Here is a 9,514-nt window from a genome sequence, read left to right as displayed (position 1 = left end):
ATAGTTTTCAAATTGTGCACTGGACAAAAAAATGAAACAAAGGGCAATAACTATGTAATTAGTTCAAATAGAGTTATGGTTCTTGTGCAGTGCACTTCATCTCATTGCGCTCGACCATTGTATGAAGTTGCATTGAATTCTAACCATTAATTTTCAAGTTATACACTGGACAAGAAAAAGTAATGAAGGGCAATAACTCTGTGATTAGTCAAGATGGAGTTATGGTTCTTGTACACTGCTCCTTCTCTAAATGTGCTTGACCATTGTATGACGTTTTATTGAATTCCAACTAGTTGTTTTCAAGTTATGCCCATGACAAGGAAAATGCATCAGAAAAGTAACAAAGGGCAATAACTCAATTACTTTAGATAGAGTTATTGTTCTTGTGCACTGCAGTTCCACTTACTGTGCTTGTCCATTGTATGAAGTTGTTTTTAATTCCAACCAGCAGTTTTTATGTTGGGCTCCGGACAAGGAAAAGTAAAAAGGGCAATAACTCTGTAATTAGTCAAGATGGAGTTATGGTTCTTGTGCACTGCACTTCCTCTCAGTGTGCTTGACCATTGTATGAAATTGTGTTGAATTCCAAACATTAGTCTTCAAGTTATGTTACGGACAAGGAAAATGCAATGGACCACTGGACCGACCTGCCGAGTGACCGACCGACCACCGGTTGACTCCTATTTTTTTTTACAACCCAAAATAGTCCTTCAAAGAAAGAAGGCACAGACTTACTGTTCAGTTTTCTTCATTTATGTTGCCAAAAGTGAAATCCATGTATCACATCCTAGTACTGACTGATGAATGTGAAACAAGTGAGTACGATTTCTTCTGTGAATGAATTCAACAATTTGTAACGTTACATTATATAACTTAACCACTTTTGTATTACTTGAATATCCTGTGCTAGAATACGTTTTAACAAAATCAGATGAGAGGATATTTAAAGTCAACTATAATGCAGTTGGTGTATGATTGTGACATATTATAACAGTTTAATTTATTTTGAAATATTTTTGTACTCATTTTTACTGTACAGTAGAAGTTGCCTCTATTTTCTGCTCTAGTAAAAATTCTAAATACAGTTTATTATACATTTCTAAATACAGTTTGTAATTTATCTAAGTTGCATGTTACGAGCTTCCATTTTGTCAAATCGAGATAATCAAAACGCTCAAATTACCAGTGCAGTATGTAACTCTTGGGTCAACAATTAGATTTTTGCTAATGTGTTTAGTAGAACCGAAGTATGAATTGTCAAGTTTTGAAGGCTGGATTTTTGGCAACGAATAGCCTCCATATTATCTAGCCAGTTTGATTTTGTACTTGATACATTTTCAACAGAACAGGATTCCTAAACATTATGAAACATCAAATATATGGTCACCATAAGATTGTTACCTGTTTTATTGTTTGCCATTTTATTTATTTAATATAATACTGTTTTGTTGCCCTTTTTGGGCAATGAGAAAAGGAGTATTATCTTCAAGGGAAAAGACATTCTATGAGACAGGTTAATTGTATGTTTTGTTAAAACAAGAAATACAGGCAAGATTTCCAACTAATGCATCCATCTCTAGCAGTTTTATGATCACAATGTTATGTAATAAATACTCACAATAGTTTATACAGATTCTTCCATTTGTTTGTCCTGTATAACATATTATTATGTTTTGACATGTGCTAATTTGCCTCTTTATTGCTTTCTAGTCCTACCAATCATGCAACAATTTTGAGATAGTGCATTCTTTATACCTTCAATTTCCATACACTTATTACATTAAAAATACCTAGAACTGCTTGGCAGGAATATGCACAAAAACGAGTTTATAATATTTACATGTTAATGCAAACAAAACTATGTTTATGAATAAATGACCAGGTATTCCTTTAATATTTCATATAAATAAGCCACCTCTTGTTAAGCAGAAAGTACTTGATCACCAGCAAAATTATGTATGTTGCCCATTTACAAAATGTATGTAAGAAAATGTTACTATTAATTCAAATAATTTCTCAAATCCAAAATTAAGAATTTTTTAAACTGAACTCATAATATGGAAGCAAAGTAGTTTTGATAGTTTATATTTTATCTAAAAACAAAACATACAATAAATATCACCTAAAATCAGGCAAAAGTTTTGAGTAGGGATGTCACAGTTGGAAAAAATACTTACCGTTTAAACGGCAACATTGTACATAACCGTGTAAAATGTTTAACCGACCGTACTAATAAAATCCTTACATTTTCAACATTAACTTTGTTTCTTTATGACAAGATATGCCATTTTGTTCATATTTTGTTGTACTCAAAATGATTACAATACATATCCGAATATGGAGTAACTATTTTCTGCTAGGGTTGTACCGTATTCTATCAGATCGGAAAAAATACATTGTTAAGTACAACTAAAATACAAACAATTGTCATATCTTGTCATAAAAAACTAAGGAAATATTTAGAATCAATTTAAAACTTTTCCATCCCTTAGTCAAATACTAACCTCGGTCACCAGTTACTGAATTTTCTAACCGGTTTTTAGCTGAAAACCGATCGTACCCGTTTAAACATGACATGTCACACCCCTAGTTTTGAGCACCAAAAGGTACAGCACAAAAACAGGCAAAAAATAACAGCACAGTAGCTTTCAATTTATGATTTCTGGATATGTTTTCACTTAAAAGATACATTAAAAAATAATAATACTAACACAAAGAATAGTTACAACAAAACCATTCATTAAAATTATTGCATTTATTTTAAGCAAATATATGGCAAGGGTGTTTTAAAGCAGCTGGCCTCCAGAAGATAACAGTCTAACATCTTACTTATATTTCAAAATCCCTCCTCAAAAACAAAATACAGTTGAAAGAAATGGAAATAACATTTTTATTATTCTTGCTCTGAAAACAAACAGTTTGCTTTATCCACTAATAATGGGATATACTTCTTTGATTATACTTTGGAATTCCTTCATCCTTTTTTTCTTCTAGTACCACATGATTGTAAAGGGCATAATCGTGACCTGTGATCCGGTCCGCATGGAGTCCTGGATGGTATCAAACATAGAGGGAAACAAACTGCTTTGGTTCCGATATTTGTAGTAATTTTTGCACTAAAACTTAATGTTGATTAACTATATTATATATATGATGACCAATATATTCACTTTAACTGTAACTTGAAAATAGAGGATATTTGTTTGTTTTGCATGTAAGATTAAAATATAATTTCACTGAGTGAACGCCAGATGCAATATTTTCACGAGTGGCGTAGCCACGAGTGAAAATATAATAGCTGGTGTTCACGAATGAAATATATTTCAATCTTATATGTAAAACAAATAAATTTTCTTTTTATTTCATGCTTTTTAAGTGATTTTAAGTATTTTTTACTGATTTTGCTGCGTAACGTCGCGCATTCTCCTTTGTGACGTCATCACATCATGACGTCACATCATACATTTTGAAATATAGTTCTGTTAAATTTCTCTAATTTTGTTACATTTTTAACATGATGTATGGTGACATCGACTTTCTTTTCTTTAAGAAGCAAAAATTACGCATGACAGCATTTATTTCTGCCTGTTATTCCATTTAGTTATGATTCTCTTTTCAACCGCATTCAGATATAGTCCGGCTACAGTGAAAATTATATTTTATTAATTTCACTAGTGGTTTATCAGAATATAATCATCTGATATATTACAATAAAACACTGGAAAGCATGAAATAAATTGATATACTACCCTGACTGTAAAGGATACCGGGATTTTTCCAAACAAGTGTTGTTACATGTGTGCGTTAGTAACAGAGTAGATTATTCAATAAAGAAAAACAATATACATTGATGTTTTTGTCAACATTCTTTCTTGAATTAAGATGTCAGTGATAATGGATTTACATATTAAACCTAACTAGATCAGTATTTACCGTTTACTTAATCCATTTTTTTTCATTATTTTTCATCAAGCCTTCGGCTTCACATGTACAAAATAGCATTTCATTTTGAATCTACGGTTTAAGTCGCATATTCAAAGGTTTAAATTTCCAGCTATAACACGGACATGCGGAAGTTATAACCGGAAGCATGAAACACATGTTTTCACTTTTTGTTTTGGCGTTGTGGTTGTTGCATGTTCTTAAAAGTTTATGGTATTTTAAAAATTATTGTGTGTTCAATTGCATTAATATGGCCCAAGAGGCTCTCCTCGATAGGACAGACCTTCATGCTTCTGATGAGGAGGGAGGTTTTTCTGGGTTTTCGGGCCAAGAAATTAACGATTAGAAAGACAAAAAGTCTTCGGACAAGAAACGGTTAAAATCTGTCATGGTGAAGAAAGAAAATAAACACCCTCATCGTAAAAGCAGTCAGGTAAAAATTTGAATAATTATTATTCGGAATTATCGGACAGAAATTTATCTTCGGATAAATTTGATTTGAATAATTTATCAAATAAGAATATTGAAGGTCTTAGGACTCTTCTTGGTATACAGCCCGTCATTCAACAGAATCCTCAGTTTCTCCCGGAGAATAATTATGATTATATGGATGATGAATCTGTGAATGATTATAACTATTCTGCTGTTCCTTCAGCATTAAAACCTAACCTTAGGGTGGAGGTTGCTGCCAAAGATGTTGATATTGAAGATACAGGAATAGGTAATCTGTCAAAAGAGTTTTCTTTGGCTTTTGATGATGGTTGTACTGATAATAGATTTGAGTCAGATAGTGATACATGGGATCTTCCCAAACCAAAGACACCAGAGAAAAGGTGAGCCAGTGAATGAGTCCTTGGCCAATTTAATTAACATGGCATTTACAGCCCAGTGTGACTTAGACTCTATTTTGAATAAGTACCAAGTACCTAAGAATTGTGACAGGGCCATTCCTCCCATTGTTAACCAGGAAATATGGAAAACATTAGACAAAGAAGCCCATTTTCAAGATAAGTTTATGGTGGACATACAAAATCTTGTGGCCTCGGGCCTAGGTCCAGTTGTTCAGTTGCTAGAGTATGTGAAAAATGAGGCAAAATGTATATTCTCTGACCTGTTTACTGTTCTGGGTCAGGTGCAATACAACCTCAGTTTGAGGAGGAGATATCTTATAAACCGTATTTGAAGAAGAAGTATTCTTCACTGTGTAGTATTTCAATGCCTATAACAACAAAACTTTTTGGTGACAATGTTTCAAAAGAAGTCAAAAGTTGTGATGCTTTATCGTACATTGGTAAGGATTATACTTTCAGCAATTATAGAGGTGTTCAGCGTAGACGCTCTGGTCGTGGATTTGTTAACTCCAATTTTAGTAATTTCGGCTACCAGTCATCTACATACAATCAGCGTTCTGGTTTTAGGACTAGACCGTATCCGTTACGTGGACAATCTTTTAGATTGGTCTAGGCGGACGAGGAAGAGGCATGAGAAGAGATGCCTTGGCTTCTGCTACAGCCAGTGACCCAAACGATCAGGAATAAATGAAAGGGTAAGTCAAGTTGAACGTACAAGGTATTTTTTAAGTGTATGGAAAAAATTTACTTCTGATCCTTGGATCTTAAATGCAGTTTCGGGGTATAAGATAGATTTTAATGAAAATCCTTTTCAAAGAAGCATTCCAAATGAAATTCCTTTTTGTTCAGATCAAAAAGCAATTGTTCATAATGAAATTCAAGATTTGTTGAAAAAAGGATCAATTATTTAATTAGAATCAGAGATTGATTAATTTATTTCAACAATATTTATTGTTCCTAAACCTAATGATAAATTTCGACCAGTTATAAATTTGAGATTTTTAAATGAGTTTGTACAATACTGGGATCCTACATATTACCAGACAAAATATTAAGTTTTTTATCCTGTAACTATTAATTAAAATAATAAACTAGAAATGTGTCATCATGCCACGGATGCCCCCGCATGCAGCCAAAATTTCAAATGTTATAATATTTAGTTCCAAATTTGTTTGCACAAATTATTTTCTTCATTTTAAGTTCAAAGCCCTTAAAACTTTTCAATGTTAACACAAACCATTTTCATACAATGTTCAAGGCACTGAAATTATTCAGTCTAAACCTTTTGAAAATAGCATATTTCATATTTGTAGCCAAAAAAATGGCTACATACATTTCCACAAAAGTATAAGTGCTGAAACTGAAAGTTCAAAATTTTTCCAACATTCAAGAAAGATAAGTTTGTCCAAAATCATTGAACCACAACCAAATTCAAACTTAAACTGCTTATTCCTAAGATGTATCTATATTATTTTCAAAGTGAAAGGGACATAACTCTGCCAAAAAATCATCGAACCATGACTAAATTCCAACTTGACCTGCCCATTCCTTTGACATATCCATATGTCAAATTTGAGTTGAATATGTAACACTGTTGGGTAGATAATGAACAGAAACTGTAAATTTCATATTATTTAAGTAAAAGGGGCATAACTCTGCCAAAAATCATTGAAGCATGACCTAATTGGAACTTGGCCTGGGCATTTCAAAAACATATCCATATGTCAAATTTGAGTTGAATGTGTTGTACCATTGGGGAGATAATGAACAGAAACTGAAAATTTCATATTATTTTCAAAGTGAAAGGGGCATAACTCTGCCAAAAATCATTGAACCATTACCAAATTTGAACTTGACCTGTGCATTCCTTTGACATATCCATATGTCAAGTTTGAGTTGAATGTGTTGTACCGTTGGGGAGATAATGAACGGAAAATGAAAATTTCATATTATTTTCAAAGTGAAAGGGGCATAACTCTGCCAAAAATCATTGAACCATTACCAAATTCAAACTTGACCTGTATTTTCTCATGACATATCCATATGTCAAATTTGAGTTGAATGTGTTGTACCGTTGGGGAGATAATGAACGGAAAATGAAAATTTCATATTATTTTCAAAGTGAAAGGGGCATAACTCTGCCAAAAATCATCGAACCATTACCAACTTCAAACTTGACCTGTATTTTCTCATGACATATCCATATGTCAAATTTGAGTTGAATGTGTTGTACTGTTGGGGAGATAATGAACGGAAACTGAAAATTTCATATTATTTTTAAAGTAAAAGGGGCATAACTCTGCCAAAAATCATCGAACCAAGACCAAATTCGAACTTGACCTGTATTTTCTCTTGACATATCCATATGTCAAGTTTGAGTTGAATGTGTTGTACCGTTGGGAAGATAATGAACGGAAACTGAAAATTTCATATTATTTTCAATTAAAAGGGGCATAACTCTGCCAAAAATCATCGAACCATGACCAAATTCGAAATTGACCTGTATTTTCTCATGACATATCCATATGTCAAATTTGAGTTGAATGTGTGCAACCGCTACTAAGATAATGAACGGAAACTGATGATGACGGAATGACAGAATGACGGAAGGACGGAATGACGGAATGACGGAAGGACGGAACAGGGTAACACTATATGCCCCGGCCATTACATGGCGGGGGCATAAAAAGAATGGAATTTTACCCAAATTAATTTTGGGTTCCTAATGCACGTAAACATTCTTTTATCAAACATGAAGTTAAACATTTGACCGTAGAAATGTGTCTTTAAAGTAGGGCATTATTAGAGGAAAAAAGTCGTGTAAACAACTCAATTTACCGGACATTGTGTTTCAAAAATTTTTGTCGTGAATTGAAATTAATCTTTAAATAATCAGCAAGGAAACTACGACTATTGAATGGCAAGGTTAAGATATTTGAAAAACCCAGTATGTCACTAGAAATAGACACGGCAGCCATGCCTGTTATGAAGAGGCCAATATATAGGGTGTAATTGAAATTAACACTATTAACACTATTAACTCAATTAACGTATTGATTCTTCATGATCCTTAAACGTATGAAACATTTTAATATTCAAATGGAAATCTGTTCTTTGTCATACAGTTTCTTTTTGGTCATCATGTAGCATGTTACAAAAGCCATAAAATCTATTTTATTTACATTTCATGTAAAATTTCCTCCCATGGGCATAACCCGTTTCCTTATATGTTTTTTAATTTGCACTTCTTTGTAAAAGACAACAACGAGATACTGTTTAGACTAAATTTAGAATAACTTTTTATCATTAAATTATGTTACGATTGTCTCTTGAGGTAACGTTGAAAAGAAATTAAAAGTAAAACCTATTTAAAAAAAAAACATTAAGGGTCTACATATTTGGGCCTGCCCAGAACAGATTATTCCCCGGCATGACCAGGTCATGAAATAACTAGTAAACAGAAGGGCATGTTATTAGATAAAGAACTGAATCAACAATATTTATCTGAGAGTGGTTTTGTTGTTATTTACTTTGAAATAGAAAGTGTGTGTATGATTCAGACTGTATGATTTTTTAATCGAAGCAAAAAATAAACACTTATTCAGCAGTAATAGCTTTTGTCCGGTAAATATGTAGGATCCCAGTATAGTCATTTTATACAGGAAAAATTTTCTATTGTTTTGGATTTGATTAAACAAAATGATTTAATGACAAAAGTTGATTTATCTGATGTATATTTCTCTATACCTATACATCCTTCACACTGGAAATATTTTAAGTTTTCATTCAATTCTATTTTATACTCATTTGTATGTTTACCATTTGGTTTGAAAATAGCCCCATATTTGTTTACTAAAGTATGACGTCCCATTTTGCTTGGTTTTGACAGCAAGATATACGCTGTTCTTATTATATAGATGATTCTATTAATCACATGTGTGTTTGAATAATATGGTTACTATTACAAAGACATTGCAGAGTTTAGGATTTACTATAAATGAGAAAAAGTCTGTACTAATCCCTTGTCAGAGAATTATTTTATTTGGTCATATTATTGATACAGTTCAGTTCAAGGTATTTTTGATTGATGAAAAAGTACAGAAAATTATGTCGAAAGCATCCTATTTATTGCAACATGAGGTTGTTTTGGTCAGAAAATTGGCATCTTTTATAGGTGTGATAGTTAGTTCTTTCTATGCAATTTTAGAATGGCCACTACATATAGAGCCCTTGAAAGAGACAAGTTGATAGGTTTAGGTCAAAATATGAATATCAATAATAAAGTTAGTTTGTCTACGAAAAGTATTCAAGAAATTCAATGGTGGTTGAAAAACGCCAAGAATAAAAACAGTAAAAGAATCAGGCCTATTTCTGTATCCAGAAGGTGTTTTACATATGTGTCAATGGAAGGTTATGGTGGGATAGCTGGCTTGCACACGCAAGGCAGAAAGAAAAATCAGGAATGTGGTTATCATATTAATTATTTGGAACTTCTTGCAGTTTTTTACTGCATGCAAGCATTTAACAATGAATTTTGTGATGTTCATATTGAGATTCATTCAGATTCTGTTTCAGTGGTAACTTACATAAATAATTTTGGTGGTATGAATTCTTTGGAATTAGATGGCCTTTCAAAATGTTTATGGGAATGGTGTTTAAGTAGAAATATTTATATTTCTTCTGTATATGACCCTGGTAAATTAAATAGTGCTGATTATTAT

The 9,514-nt window shown here is 32.4% G+C and overlaps 1 pseudogene; it reads left to right on the top strand.

Moving 5' to 3' along the window:
• Positions 1-1,657: 1,657 nt before the first annotated feature.
• Positions 1,658-6,238, top strand: LOC132725413 (uncharacterized; annotated as a pseudogene).
• Positions 6,239-9,514: the final 3,276 nt, after the last annotated feature.

Source organism: Ruditapes philippinarum, unplaced genomic scaffold, assembly GCF_026571515.1.
Source record: "Ruditapes philippinarum isolate M1 unplaced genomic scaffold, ASM2657151v2 ctg663_1_1_1_1, whole genome shotgun sequence".
In the NCBI taxonomy this organism is placed as follows: domain Eukaryota; kingdom Metazoa; phylum Mollusca; class Bivalvia; order Venerida; family Veneridae; genus Ruditapes; species Ruditapes philippinarum.
This window is presented reverse-complemented; position numbering and strand designations above follow the sequence as displayed.